This window comes from Camelus dromedarius, chromosome 32 (assembly GCF_036321535.1).
Source record: "Camelus dromedarius isolate mCamDro1 chromosome 32, mCamDro1.pat, whole genome shotgun sequence".
Lineage (NCBI taxonomy): Eukaryota > Metazoa > Chordata > Mammalia > Artiodactyla > Camelidae > Camelus > Camelus dromedarius.
Window position 1 is genome coordinate 18,181,512 of NC_087467.1, and position 16,330 is coordinate 18,197,841.

At 38.0% G+C, this 16,330-nt stretch overlaps 1 protein-coding gene across 3 annotated transcripts in view; it reads right to left on the reverse strand.

Annotated features, from left to right (window-relative positions):
* The window catches only part of MYOM1 (myomesin 1), a 122,052-nt gene that overhangs the window by 104,450 nt on the left and 1,272 nt on the right, over positions 1-16,330 (reverse strand). The window contains exon 1 of one of the 3 annotated variants that reach the window (XM_031439130.2): positions 103-300. The exons of 1 other annotated variant lie outside the window; for it this stretch is intronic. The gene's annotated coding sequence lies outside the window, so the exon portion shown is untranslated. Of the gene's footprint in view, positions 1-102; positions 301-16,330 lie in introns of those variants that run through there. One more of the 3 variants, XM_031439131.2, reaches the window with a different exon arrangement.

Below are 16,330 nucleotides of genomic sequence, written 5' to 3' on the forward strand. Positions count from 1 at the left end.
AAAACTGCTGAGCTCAGAAGATAGAAAGAAACCACACACACCACAGCGCTGTTAAGCATGTAAAATACCAAGTTCATTCTTCTGCCTCAAGGTCACACTTACCAGCTTCCAAAGGAGGGATGGTGGTTGAAATGTTCTGATGTGACCGTGGAGCTGAGTGAGAGAATGAAAAACCCACGTAGGTCAAATCCAAGAAAAAGTTAAGAGGCAGAGCTAAAGACAGACCCTGGGGGCCAGTTCAAAAATAATGCATGTGGTCAGGCAGTAGAATGTCAGAGCGACACAGCCAGCCTTTTATGGCCAAGAAGGCAGATAAATATAGCAGCAAATGGGGAGGGTAGTCCTAAACCCAGAGGAAGAGAGAGGCACTGGCAGGTAGCTGCCTTAGTAGTGTAATTACATTAATGCCAGTCAATGGGTCTAGCGTGATTAAACCAAGTGTAGGTTTTTCATCTGGCTATAAGAGTTATTTTCAACATCATTTTAACACTGGATATTTCAAAGCGTAATGGAAAGAGCAGTTTGTGTTGAGAGCTAAAAATAGGTGTAGTAATCTGATTCCCAAAATGGACTTTATGGAATTTTAATGCCAAGATATGGTTCTGGATGTGCTGTTCGTAACACATGTACAATACATTTAAAAGACACGAAGTGAAAAAAGAACATGAGGTTAGCTAGAGGCAAACAAGTAAGACGTGGGTCACACGTGGTGGAAATTTTGGCTTGACACTACGCAGTCACTGTTTCTCTTATTTCAGGAAAATTTACAAAATAGGTCATAGATAGCTTCAAGTGTGAATATTTGATTCTCTATTCTTTAACCAAAGCCTCTGAGAAGCAACATGCTTCCTCTTTCTCAAAGTCAGAGTAGGGCCAGTCATCTAAAAAGAAATTCTCTTTGTTTCTCAGACTATGTTATAAATTCAGAGCTGGTATAAACTCTGGCACTTTAGACTCAGACCAGACCTGGATTCCAGGCTATTGATGGCACTTAAAACCATGTAACCTTAATCAGCTTATTTCTCCTTAAGTTTCAGTTCCCTTCTCTATAAAATGGGGATAGTATCCAAATTATGGAGCTGTTATGGAGGTTAATGTGATAATGCAGAGAAAGCACTCAACCTAGCGACTGCCACTTGATAAAGACTCAGTAAATGTCAGTAATGGTTACTGATAGTAATAATAGTTCAGATTATATGTACTGAGCAGATTATGTTCTGATGTGATACTATACCAACTAAATACAGATCACTTGTATCTATCAAAACACTGAACAGACCCAGGGCAGGAATAGCTTAAGTGGTAGAGCACATGCTTAGCAAGCATGAGGTCCTGGGTTCAATCGCAAGCACCTCCTCTAAGAATAATAAATAAATCTAATTACCTCCCCCCACCAAAAAACCAACAACAACAACGACAACAAAATACTGAACAGACCCAATATTGTAGCCTACTTTATAATTCCTTTCTTGATGATAACTACAGTTAACACTGCCAGACCCTTTGATAGGCACTTTACATGCATGATCTCATTTAATTCTCACAATACCCTGTAAGGCAGGAATCATTAGCTTCATTCTATAGCTGAGGAAACAGAGGCTTTGAGAGGTTTGTTTATAAGAAACAAGATCTTTTCGAATGGTCTTTCAAGTGCAATACAGGTATCCACTCATAACTGAGGGTCAGCTTTAGAGCTAACAATTTTTGCTTTATAGTAGAAGACTAAGTAGTTGGTAGCAAGTCATTATTCTAAACATCAGGGAATAAAGGAAGAAATGTTTTTTAGAAATAATGTGAATAAAACAAATGAAAACTAAATTCCAACTGAAATCAAGAAAGTCTGTTTAAGTTGCTGGGGGTTTTAGTTAACAAATAAAACCTATGTATCAACAATACAGAAGAAAGAACTGTTATTTCCTCAGTTCAATTCATAAAGCATTGACTGAAAACCCACTAACATGTCAGGCACTGAAACACCTAAGGGTCCAGAGCTGACTAAATCATGTCCTCAAAGTAGCCAAAAATTACTTAAGAATAACTCTGGGCCAGTGTGATAGGTGAAATGATGAAGACAGTATACGAGGAAGATGTGATTGGTTGTTTTATCCACACAATGCAAAACCAAAAAGAATCGTTCTCCTTTAAAAGACAGGAATTAAAGGAGCAAATCTAATACATCACTCATTCCTCATCTATTACACAAAGCACATGCTATGTGCAGGGAAGCAAAGTGACTGACACGGGTCCTATGGTCAAGAATTTCTAAATTCTAAGCAGCTTCTCCAGTAAAGATGCTTTCAACAGAAGGAAAACCTTAGCTAGATTATTCAGTGAGCTCTTTTACGTTATAAATTAATTGTACCCTTTCTGTCTCAGAGTTGCCTGATATAAATATATGTATACATATTGGCATATGGCATCTAGTTCTGTTGTTTACTGAGTGACTTTGAAAAATCATTTCTCCTCTCTGAAGCTGCATTTTCTCATCCATAAAATAAATGGTTCAGCCAGATCATCTCTAAGGTGCTTTCTAGCCCTAATAACTCTGCTGTCAATCCAAAAAGTGGCTGTTCTTTTCTTGCCTGGTTTGTAGGCTGATTAGCAACATCCTATGTAGAGCAATTTTGAGGGGAATAAAATAAATCCTCCTTGCTCCAAGAATTCTGCTTCTACCTGCTAGCTCACATCTGAAATGCTCTCTCCTGAGAGTGTCATTTTATGACTTTAACCCCTATTGTACTAAAAATAATCCAGAAAGATGTTCCGGCATGTAATCAGTTCTTTATGTCTCTGTGCGACGGCCAGAGTCTCAGACTGGTTGTGAGTAGAGCAGTGGGGAGGGGGGCAGAGGGCGTAGGTGATGGTTGGGAAGGGCTTGAGACAGGGCCCTAGGACTCTTATCAAAAGCCAGATTTCATCTAGTTATTAAATGAACTCGATCTAAACTAGAAGAACTAGATCTAGATCTAAAATTAGATCTAGTTCTAAATTTTGCCTGTTATCTGGGCAATGGCCAAATTAAGCCAATGCAGTCAATGTCTTGCATCATGACCTACAGGCTGTGAGGAGCCCCCGCCCAGGCTAGGGATGGGGGAGAATTGCTGGGGCCAACAGCCAGGTTCTGAAAAACGACAACCCTGAGATGTGCAGCACTGGCAGAGAGGCAGGTGGGATAGGGTCCCAGCCACTGCTCACATCCCTGCCGACCACTCTGTCCCCCAGACTAGACTCCAGGCCACTAGGAAGCAGAAGCATGATCCCACAGTAGCCTCGGTTTTCCTTAGAATGCTGTACCTGCGGCTGCAGAAATGGAATTAATTTCTGTTCTTTACCTGTTGCCCTCTCTCTCCCCTCCTTAATTCCCTTCCTATCACAAGAACCTTCACCTTGTTTATCCAAACACTCTTCCTCTGTTTGTATATTTTTCAGTAATTAGTGTCAAGAACTGTGAAGGCATACAATGGATATTACTCAGCCTTAGAAAGGAATGACATCCTGGTACGTGCTACAACATGAATGAACCTTGAAGGCATCATGCTAAATGTAATAAGTCAAACACAAAAGGACAAATACTGTATGATTCCACTTACATGAGGTACCTAGTGTAGTTAAATTTAAAGAGACAGAAAGTCTTTATAAGTTTTTTAAATTTTTAAATAAAAAAAACTGAACTGTGCACTTAAAAATGGCCTACATGGTAAATTTTATGTTATGCAGATTTTATGTTACACACAAAGAACTATAAAGGGTCAGAGATTTTACCCTGCTTACAAGCCAACAAGTTAATCTGCTACAGTTTCACAGATGCTGATGAGACATGAGACTCCTGGGTCAGAGGTAAAGGAATTTACCACTCACACAACAGCAGAAGCCAGAGTATCAGCATATTCTTCACTGGTCTGACAAGCCCCAGTCCCCACAGGCAACATGAAGAGGGCTGGTGACACCTGCACACACACCCGGTTGCATTACACGAGTGGAATTTTGAGTTTAGGGAACCTGAACAGTTTATAATGAGCAGTGAGCATGCCTGCCCTTTGCTCCAGAGGCAGTTCCCTTTCTTATGCTGGAGAGGAAGCGTGCCTGCCTTTGCCCTGGAGGGATCTCTATCTCCAAACATCCCTGAAAAGATACCAGAACAAAAGGAAGCCAGAGGCAAGATGTGCAGAAACACGACAGACCTATGAAGAACTGTCTCCCAACAATCAACATATGTTATTCTTACAAAAACAATTAACTTTTCTTCTTTTTTTTTTAAGTGAGAACCAGACTAAACGACAGATATGAATCTCCACTTTCAACTTATTACGAATTTCTTTTTAGCAGTTTTATATAAGTATAATTTACATACCATAAAATTCAACCACTTTGAAAGTAAAGGTCAGTTTTAGTAAATTTATACAGTTGTGCAACCATCACCAAAATCCAGTTTTAAAACACTTCCATCAGCGGACAAGTTCGCTCAGTTAGTCTGCAGTTAGCCCTTGGTCCTTTCTACAATTAGGCAACCACTGCTCACCTGCTTTTTGTCCCTATAGTTTAGCTTCTTCTAGAAATTTCATAGAAGTGGAATCCTATAATACGTAGTCTTTTGTGTCTGGGTCTTTATTCCCCTAGAAAGATGTTTTTGAGATTCATTCATGTTGTTGCATGATTCAGCTGCTTGCTTCTTTTTATTCCTGAGAAGTGCTTCATTAAAAGATACACCATGTTTTGCTTATCTGTTCATCAACGAATGGACTTTGCATTGTGTCCAGTTTGGGGTTAGTATGCATAATGTCATCTTAAATTTTTAAATCTACTTTTTCTTACGTGGTTAACCAAATTTGATGTGGCAGGTAACAAGCAACAAAACACTAACCAAAAAGTATTGCTAACACTTACGTCATATTTACAATTTGCCAGGTTGTATTAAAAACACTTTATATGTATTAACTTCTTTATTCCTAATAACAATCCATAAAGTACATACTATTGATGAGAAAAACTGAGTACAGAGAAGTTCAGTAACTTATTCCAGGACACACAACTGAAATGTGTTAAAGCTAGGGTTCAAATTCAGATAACCCAGATCCAGAGATCATATAGTTAACCAGTATACAACATTCCCTCATAACTAAAGCAAACCAATTCTGATAAAATTCTGTCACTTCTTCAGTTCTATTAATATTGTAATACCCTTTTTATATTTGAGGTAGGCATATGTCTCCAAGTATTAATTAGTTATGTCTGTTTCTTTATTCCTTCTCCCTTCTTTCCTAAGAGTCCCCTTTCCTCCTAGTCTACACTGAAGCAAAAACAAAGATGCAAAAACAAAGCAAAACAAGGCTTCAGACAGTAGTTTCAGATACAAGCTTACAGAGCTACCTTTTCCTGTCCTGCTCCCTGATAACACAATCTAGAAAAGAGAAGAGGGAAAAGACAGGAGAGCCACTAGAACAGGTAATTTCCTAGGTCTCTTTCAGTTCTAAAATGATGAAAGCCTCTGAATTAAAAAGAGGGCTATAAATATTTTGTATAAGTAAAGTCTTCCTTTCAATCCCCTCCTTGGGAAGTATCTCCCCAGAAAGGGACTACAAACAGAAGGGTATATTTTTGTGAGATTGCTATTTGGAATAATTAGCCTAATCTATAACACTACTTACCAAATATGAATGTACTCTTTCTTCATTGCTCCATCAATATTGGAATGTATAATTTAGTTTATTTTAGCAGGTTTAACAGATGTAAGATAGATCACATAGCTATTTTTAAACGTACATGTGAATTCATGGTGAGGCTGGACATTTCCGTCAATGTTAGCTAACTATTTGGTTTTCCTCCTGTGTGAGCTATCTTTTGACCTTTGCCACAGAGATTATTTTTCTTGAGGTCATTAATAATCTCTTGATATACTAATAAAATAAATTTTAAAATAAGATAAGATAGTTATCCTTAATTGAGACCCACTGTGGATCATGCTTTACACATATTATTTTATTTAATTTTTACAAAACCCTACAAAACAGTTATCATCCCCAGTTATAAATGAGAAAACTAAGGTTCAGAGAGCAACATTAGGCAAGTTATCCAAAGTCACACAGCGAGTAAATAGTAGAGCTGAGATCTGAACCCAGCTCCGCCTGGCTCTACTGCTCCATTCTCTTTTTTGGACAGGAAAGTACTCAGTGCCTGCCCTGTTCTCAGCATCTGCTGATGCTTTGTATCATGTGGTTCCTGCTCTCTGACCACAGGTCATGGGTCATTTCAGATCCAAAGGTAACTGATCTATATCCTGGCTACCAACCTATGATGTACAGCCTGGGCCAAAAAGGTGAGTCATCACACTCCTCTCTTGTGTATTTGATTTTGGAAATGCTGAGTGTCAATACACTTACTGGAAAGAGCAAAAGTAAAAAGGGCTGGACCAAGAGATGCCATGGGTATTCCGGAGTCAGAGACACCATGGCAAGCTGAAATTATGAGGGACCAGAAATGAGCAGAGAATGACAGTTGGTAGAGAGAAAAAACAATAGATGCGCTTAAAGAAGCAGTGGTGTACTTAGAGAACAACCATTTGAAAAGAGTCAATCCCTCATACCTCTGTTTTCAGTAACTCTCCAGCTTAGACCCAGTCCACGTACATCCCTAAAATACACACCCTTTTTCCAGAACTAACTGGACTGTGTCTCTGTTCCTTGCTATTAAATAAGCCAAAATAAACATTCTTTTTATTAATTTTTCAGATATTCTGGATAGTAAGCTTTTATGTATCATATTTGTCACAAAATGCTTCTATTTCAATTCTTTGTTTCTTTCATTATATTTTCATAAAAGACTTTCATAAAAGTAAAATGACCAATCTTACAATCAGTAACACTTTCACTGTCAAAAACTTGTATTCGTACAAACTACGGTGACAGAAAGCAGATTTGTGGTTGCCTCGCGATGGGGGTGGGGAGAAGTACGAGGAGCTGGGTGGGATGGATTACAAACCGGCATGTGGAAACCCTGGGGCTGAGGGATATGTTCAGTATCTTGATTGTGGTGATGATTTCACAAGTGTACACATGTGCCAAAACCTACCACATTTTACGCTCTATATGTGTAGTTTATGCCAGTGATACCTATGTTAAAACCATTTTTAAAGACGTATTCTTCTCCTTAACTAAAACACTTATACAATTCTATTTCATTCAACTGATTATGCTTTATGTTTTATGCTTAACTATAAATCACCTGCAATTTATTATGGTATAGGCTACGAGTTAATCTACTTGTTTTTCTCAGTTTCAATAGTTCATTTTTCAACTGCATTTCATAAATAGCTATTTCTTTCACCATTGTTTATTACACTTGGAAAGTCACTTGTTGAGCCCTATGGTTTTGAATCTATTCCTATTAATATTTTTCATTCCTTGGCCAGTTTTCCTCTTTTAAACTTAACACTATCTGGTTTGGAGATTTGAAATTTTGTTCCTTTTTAATACTGTAATGTTTTAAAGTCATGTAAAGGAGCTTACATTAGGCAAGGACACTGATACTAGTTTACATACACACACCGCTGTTCTTGCTTACTTACATAATGTAAATTTTATGTAATGATATTATTTTAATTAACATCTGAAGTGTTTTATATGAAAAGAATCTAAACAGAATTACTCTGAGAATTAATATAGTAATGTAAAAGACTTTATTCATTGTTATCCCCTGCCTTGGACAATAATTCTTATTGGGCTTGTATGACCAAACAAGATCTAACCTGTCTGTGGCTAATCTGGTCACCTCAACTACCTACACACCAGGAAACTTTTCATTCTGGACCGAGCAGGACATTCAGAAGTTTGAGAACATGCATCTGGTTGAGTTTCAACACAGGACTATTTTCATCATTTAACCACTTCCTAAATATCCCTTATTTTGTTTCTAATACCTTTTCCCCAAAGTTCTTAAATAAGGTTTACAGTTTTAATGTAGGTTTATTGAACACACATGACATGCCCAGCACCATGCAAGGTACTGGAACTACAAACAGAAGGCACTCTTGGGAAGTATGTCCACCTTTGTATAATGGTTCTTTCTTCTTCCTGCAGCAAGTAATGAACTGTGCAGCACACAGTAAGGCACTGGAGAATACTGACCTTGGGAAAGCCCCTTAGAACTTGACCTCTGGCTCTTTGACCTTTCAGGGGTTACTGGGTAGTGCTGCCAGACCAGTACCTTAACACTTTACTGAATCAGCACTTGAGGGTCGATGCAAAAGGAGGTGTTCTGTGTTGAATGTTGATGTGTTATATGAAATGGAATCTCCCCATAGAAATTACTTTCATTGACCATTATTTCTCCAGGGAAAAGAAGAACTCAGAATCAAAGGTGGCTGGCAAAACAGATATTTTCCCAAGGTGCTAATTTCAGTGAAATTAAGTTTTACTGGAAAGTCTGCATGAGAACATAAAGTCTCTTTTCCTGGGAAGAACAACAACAACAAAAAATAATAAGCCAACACTTTGGATAACTATTCCCACTTCAAATTATTAGCATAGTCATTCTTACCAATAATTAGCATGTGTCAACAGTAAATATTCCTGCCTTTTCTCTTCCCCAAAATATGACCTTGGACAGGTTATTAACCTCTCTAAGCATCAAGTTCCTCATCTGTAAAACGGAGGTGACAGTAACTACCTTGCAGGACAATGACTGAGAGTTAATAAAACACATAGCAGAATGCCTGGCTCTATAAATAATAATAATAATTTCATTATTATTGTTAAAAGTATACATTGAAAAACTTCTGCCTAGCTGGTGTAAAAGTAATACAGGGTATGCTGACAAGCTAGTTGGAAAGGAAGGTAAAGAGACATGAAAAAGTAGAGAACAATAAAAAAAATGATCTGTGCAACAGGATGAGAAACGAGAGGTTCACGTTACTTCATGAATTTGGCAGAAGTCCCAAAGGCTGAGAGCATTAGTTGTCAGAACGTCTAATCAGGACATGTTACATACTGTAAGTTGATTTTGTGACCCCTTAGTTAACGTTCCACCTCAGGAATTATAAGAGGCAAGGTCAGTTCTAGACCTGCAAGTTTCTAGCAAGACCAGCAACCAGGATTCTTTGGAGAGAGGTTTCAGGTTCTTGCGCTTCAGTTACACACACACACTGTGTGAGCAGTGGGTGGTGCCTCTCACAGCACTGTGAAGCTATTACTGCCCGCCTTCAGCATGTATTACTGCTGGAAGAAAGCGTCCTGCTGGTCTAACTATTGTTCCATTGTATGCAACCTGCCTTTTCTCTCTGGAAGTTTTTACTATTTTCCTCTACCCTTGATGTTTCACTGTGACATGACTTGGTATAGGTTTATTTTTATTTTTCCTGCTTCATATTCAGTGCATTTTCAACTTGAATGAAGATTTTTGACTCTTTCAATTCTTGAAAACACTCAGTCATCTCTCTTAATACTGTTTTCCATCATTCTTATTTTTATCTTGTTCTGGATTTCCTACTAAATATACAATGTATTATCAAAATATGTCCTCCATGACTTTTGACAGCTCTTTTATACTTTTTTCTTCTTGTCTCTTTGGGCTGTTTTGGTGAGTGCCTCCATACTGCCTTCTAATCCACCACCTCAAAATGTGCAGAACTGGGACTGTCATCTCCTATCATCACCATACCCTACTCTCCAAACTATTTCTCCCCCATGTTCCTTATTTCAGTGATTGGCTCCACCATCTGTCAGGAATCCTGATTCTTCCTTCTCCCAGGCTTATCCTCTGCTAGTCCTCTCTTCTATCAGAGGGATTTTAAAATAATACAATTCTGATCATATTAATCCCATACTTAGGACAGATCAGTGGTATCCTATTGACCTTCCAAAAATGGCTTAGAGGCCATTCAGCATATGGTCTCTGCTTACCCCTTTGGCCTCATATTTTCTACCATTTTCTCCTTGTATTCTACCTTCCAGCTTTTCATTCAGTCACTATGTATTTTTACTCACTGAGTGCCTGTAATGTGCTAATTACTGCTCTGGGCCTGGGGGATACTTTAGTCAACAAAAAAGGCCAAAACACTTGTCTTCGTGGAACTTAGTAGGGGACATAGGCAGTAAACAAATAAGTAAGGTGTTTGGTTTTCACTCTGAGTGACAGTGTCAAGCACAACACTGACATGATCTAATTTATGTTTTAAAAGCCTTACTCTTTGCCTGTGTGGACGTTTCATGAAGGGGACATGGAAGTAAAGAGACCAGTTAGAAGGCTATTGCAAAAATCCAGGCTTGAGAATTTACCCTACACTAGAATAGTGAGACAAGGTCACATTCTGATATGTTTTGAAGGACTTAAACAAGAGGTGTGTGCTAATTACTGTTCTAAACCCTGGAGATACTTTGACTGAAAGGTTGGACAAGGGTCATGAAAGAAAAAGAAGTGGCCAAGATGAGTCAAAGGCTTTTGGCCTGAGCAACTTAAACGATTTAACCTGGCTGGAGAAGACTGCAGAAGAGCAGGTTTTGGAATCTGAAGGTTTAGATGCCTAGTAGACCTCCTCATGGAAATGTCAAGTGAATATTTAGATACAAGATGCAGGACAGAGGTCATGGCCAGAGTTACAGGCTTGGGAGTGATCAGTGTCTAAGTAGTATTTAAAGCCATGAAAGTAGATGAGATCAGCTAGGGAAGGAGTGTTGACAGAAAAGAGAAGAGAGCCAAGCACTGACTCCCGGGCTGCACCACAGGGCTGAGGAAATTAGCAGTTAGTGGCAAAGGAGACTGAAGAGTAGCCACAGAAGAAGGAAAGCCAGGAGAGTGAGGAATCCCGGAAGCAGAGAAAAAAGCATTTTCAAAGGTGACGGAGTGATCATCCTGTCAAATTGGTTTGAAGACTGAAAACTATCCATGATGACCTTGGTCACCATTGGTGACCTTGATAAGCACAGTTTTGGTGGAATGATTGGGAAAAAAGACTTATTACAGAGAGTTTAAGAGAGAATTGGAGCCAGTGAGCATAGTTGACTCTTTTGAGGAACTTTATCAAGAAGAACAAAGAAAAAGCTGGAGAAAGAAAGTGCTTCAGGAAGAGGGGGTGTTTTTTGTTTGTTTGTTTGTTTGTTTGTACTACAGCAGTTTTCTGTTGTTGCTCTAACAAATTATCACAAATCTAGTGGTTTATAACAATACAACTTAATTATCTTACAGTTGTGTAGAAGTTCAACTTGGTTCTCACTGGGCTAAAATCAAGGTGTCAGCAAGACTATGTTCTTTTCTAAGGGCTCTAGGGGACAATCTGTTTTCTTGTCTTTTCCAGCTTCTAGAGTTCATCCACATTCCTTGTCCCATGGCCGCCTTCCTCTATCATTAGAGCCAGCAACACTGCATCACTCTGACCTTTCTTCCACTGTCACGTCTCTCTCTGACTGCCTTGTTCTGCCTCTTTCTTCTACTTCTAAGGCCCATTGTGGTTACACTGGGCCCACCAGGATAACACAGGATAATCTCCCTATTTTAAGGTCAGCTCATTAGCATCTTTAATTTCACTCTTAATTTCCCTTTGCCATATAACCTAACATAGTCACAGGTTCTGGGATTAGGACATGGACATCTTTGGGGAGCCATGATTCTACCTGCTACATATGGGATACATTAGAGCATAGTTGTTGATGCAAATAATCCAATAAAGAGAGAGAGAGCTTGATGATGCAAGGGAAGGACAAAATCATTGGAGCGACATGAGCTAGCAAATGGAGCAAGAAGGGTTCCTCGCCGTGTAACAGAAAAGGAGGGAGAAGACAATGCATGGGGACAGATGCTGAATGGTGTGTAAATGTGATGTGGGAGATTGAGAGGGTCATTTCTTTCTCAGTGACTCAGAAGCAAGTTCACACACTGAGAGCAAAGGTTGGGGAGAGGTGTCAGACGTGTGACAAGACAGAACTTACAAAACTGACATCTAAGAGATAAGGAGCATGAAAGAACTAGAGAAATGTCATAAGTATCTAGGGAGCATCAAGGGCCCACTTGAGGTCTGTGGTCATTATTTAAAGAGTGGCCAATCAGCTTCTTTCCCCTAGTTAGGCAGACAAATCACTGGGATATTAATTAGTTAGGTTAGGTTAACTGCTTGACAGATTCCAAATCTAAGTGACTTAACCAGTCAAAGTTGATTTCTCACTAAGAAATTTACATGGATTATCTCACCTAATCCACACAATGGTTGAATAAAGTGGGAACTGTTATCATGCCCTCTTCCAGATGAAGAAATTAAAGAATTGACTGAAGTAAGCCTAAACCAAAATTTTTCTTTTAGGTATTAGTTTAAATGTGGGTATTTTAAAAAACATTTGCCTCATTAAACTAATTCAGAAAATGTAATTTGGTCACTATATTCATTAATTAACAAACTATTATTAGTATCAACTATGTTAGGCTATATATTTCAAAATAGTTTATGATATTAGAAATCTTTTGTCTTTTAACAGTTGAAGCAGCATTTCTTCAACTAATTACCAAAGCCAGGTAACTTATTTTCTAGACAATTCTTATTTCTTATTTTGGTTTGGTTTATTCATATTCTCTCTTCTTGTATCTCATTTAGTATTTTAATTTTGCTAAGCATTTATCTATCTAATTTAATTTTTCAGATTTGCTAGTGTGTAAGTAATAAATTTCCCCCCAAATTCTTAATTCAATTCCACATTATTTATTTTATTTTACATCATTTCTGAGTTTAGAAATAATTGTGATTAATTTTTTAAAAGCAATGAAAATTAATTTTTAAAATTAATTAAAAATTAACTTATTTATGAAGAATTTTCTACACCCTTTTAATACACTGCAGTTTTGATGCTTTAAAGTTACTTTCTACACAGAGTAACTCAAACACCTTTACTTCATATAAAAGAAAGGAGCTCCTCCTACTGTTTTCCTGAATTAATGCTAATTGTTACATTCTATTTCATGTACAAAAATTAGAATTCCATTTATGTAGGTAAAACCAGAACAGAAGCCATGTCTTAACATTCAAAAGTTTCTTACATGCAATAAAAATTACAGGTGATCATTAGGAAGTTTTTGACTTTAACAGTAAACACCAAGGGTCAATTCAGCCATGTATCCTTGTTTGTCTATGGAGTTTCCCTCTTTGGGCCAAAGGAGAGACCACAGTACAGTAAAATAAAATGTGGGCTTTGGGTCAGGACACTTACTAGCTATGTGCACTTGGACAAGTAATCAGTTACCGAATATTTATTGGTACCCATGCATAATTAGGCACTGTATTAGAAGTTAAGGATAGGTGAAAAAGAAATAATGGCCCCTATCCTTCCCTCTGTCCTACCCCTGGACAAGCAGAGACATGAGTTAATCCTGGTTCTTTTATTGCCTTTGTAACATCTACAATTCACTAAAGTATTTAAACCTCCTAATCTGTGAAATGGAGGTAATAATACCTCATAGGGTTGTTGTAAGAATTAAATGATAAAAACATGGTCAATTGATCTTCAACAAACGAGGCAAGAATATACAATGGAGAAAAGACAGTCTCTTCAGCAAGTGGTGTTGGAAAAACTGAATAGTAGCATGTAAATCAATGAAGTTAGAACACTCACTCAATCCATACACGAAAATAAACTCAAAATGGCTTAAAGACTTAAATATAGGATAAGACATGATAAACCTCCTAGAGGAAAACATAGGCAAAACATTGTCTGACATAAATATTAGCAATGTTCTCCTAGGGCAGCCTCCCCAGGCAATAGAAATAACAGCAAAAATAAACAAACGGGACTTAATTAAACTTATAAGCTTTTGCACAGCAAAGGAAACCATAAGCAAAACAAAAAGACAACCTACAGAATGGGAGAAAACATTTGCAAATGATGTGACTGACAAAGGCTTAATTTCCAGAATATATAAATAGCTCATACAACTTAATAACAAAAAAACAAACAACTCAATCCAAAAAATGGGCAGAAGACCTAAACAAGCAATTCTCCAATGAAGACATACAAATGGCCAACAGGCACATGAAAAAATGCTCAAAATCACTAATTATCAGAGAAATGCAAATCAAAACCACAATGAGGTATCACCTCACACCAGTCAGAATGGCCATCATTCAAAAGTCCATAAATGATAAATGCTGGAGAGGATGTGGAAAGGATGTCCCTCCCACACTGCTGGTGGGAATGTAGTTTGATGCAGCCACTATAGAAAATAGTACAGAGATGCCTCAAAAAAATAAAAATAGACCTACCATATGATCTAGCAATCCCAATCCTGGGTATATATCCAGAGGGAACTCTAAATCGAGAAGATACATGCATCCTAAGGTTCACAGCAGGACTATATACAATAGCCAAGACACAGAAACAACCTAAATGTCCATCAAAAGATGACTGGATAAAGAAGTTGTGGTATATTTATACAATGGAATACTACTCTGCCAGAAAAAAAGAGTAAAATAATGCCATTTGCAGCAACATGGATGGACCTAGAGATTGTCATTCTAAGTGAAGTAAGCAAGAAGGACAAAGAAAAATACCATATGATATCACTCATATGTGGAATCTAAAAAAAAAGAATAAAGAAAAAAAGAGGATACGATGAACTTATCTACAAAGCAGAAACAGACTGGCAGATATAGTAAACAATCTTATGGTTACTGGAGAAAGGGGATGGGGAGGGATAAATTTGGGAGTTTGAGATTTACAAATGTTAGCCACTATATATAAAGCAGATTTTAAAAAGTTTCTTTTATATAGCACAGGGAACTATGTTCAATATCTTTTAACTTTGACCGAAAAAGAATATAAAAATAAATATGTATGTATGTGTATGCATGACTGGGACACTGTGCTATACACCAAAAATTGACACATTGTAACTGACTGTATTTCAATAAAAAAAAACATTTAAACTAAAAAAATGCTTAAGTAGAATACCTAGTACATAATAGGTACACAGTAACTGTGAGTTTCTTTTCTTTCCTCCTTTAGCTCTGATCTTTGAGGGGGAAAAGAACCTCACTTTGAGGCAGGAGCAATAGTGTCCTTTTAGTGTAATTATAGTGCGCCCAAATAATTGAATACTATATACTCTGAGTTCCTGAAACATTAGTGGGTTAGTTTTTGCACCCTTGGCACTACTGACATTTCTGATAGAATAATGCTCTGTTGTAGGGGGCTGCCCTGTGCATTATGGGATGTTTAGCAGCATTTCTGGCCTCTACCCACTGGATGCCAGTGGCAGCTCCCTGGTTATGAAAATCAAAAATGTCTCCAGATGTTGCCAAATGTTCCCTAGGAGGGAAAGTCACCCGTGCATTAGTGGATCATAAATTCACATGTAGTGGGTCTTTAAGGAGCATTTTAAAAAGTTAAATGGCATAAAATTGAAAAGAATAGGTATCTTAGAAAGTATCACAGGTAGTCAAGCATTGCTTAGTGATATAAATTACTTACTGAGAGTTTTGGTCAAAAATCTGAAAGCCACTGTTTTATGTTTAACAAAAACTTTCATATAAACTAACTCATTTAATCAGAAAACTCTGATTAAACAAAATAAGCAGGACAGATCTTATCCTCTGTTTAACAAATCAGAAAATTCAGCCACAGATCAACTGAGTGACTTGCCCTCAGGGATATTCAGTAGGCTAAAGCATTGAGACACAACCCGAGTCTCTAAACTTCTAATGACAAGGTGCAAAGGAGATTGGGACCTGAAGGCAAAGATCTCTTGTGTGGTCCACAAGGACGGAGATATCAGAGTGAGAGGTCTTCAGTGGTGGGCCCAATCATTAAGATCTTGTATCAAAATACTAGAGGGATATTTGAATAATAGTTCATCAAGATTTTATTTTCCCACACTGCTAGCCTTTGTATACCCACAGTTAATTGAGGAATGAATAAATAAGTGAATGAACATGGACCACACAATCCATGTTAATCTTCAACCAGCCAGGCCTTCCAATCACCTCCAGACCATCAGGCACACTGCTCCCTTGGCATGGAATCTCCCTTTCCTTTCTTTCCCCACTGACTTCTACAATCAGCTCTTCACAGTCCCCTGCCGGACACTTTCCACACCTCCCCAGACAGGTTCATTTCCTCCTCTGTGCTCCTTCTATAAACCTTACCTAATTGTGCTGTAATTATCTGCTCCACATTTGCTCCCTGATACTCCCTCTGCCTCTGGCACCCCTTCTACTCCCTCTTCTGTCACCCCAGAGGTAGCAACTATGTTCTACTTCAAAAACCATATAAACCACAGCACCCACCACAGTGCTTGGCAATGTAGTTGCTGTTTAATACCTGTTGAATGACTGGGTGGAAGGAAAGAATTATCCCTTTCATAA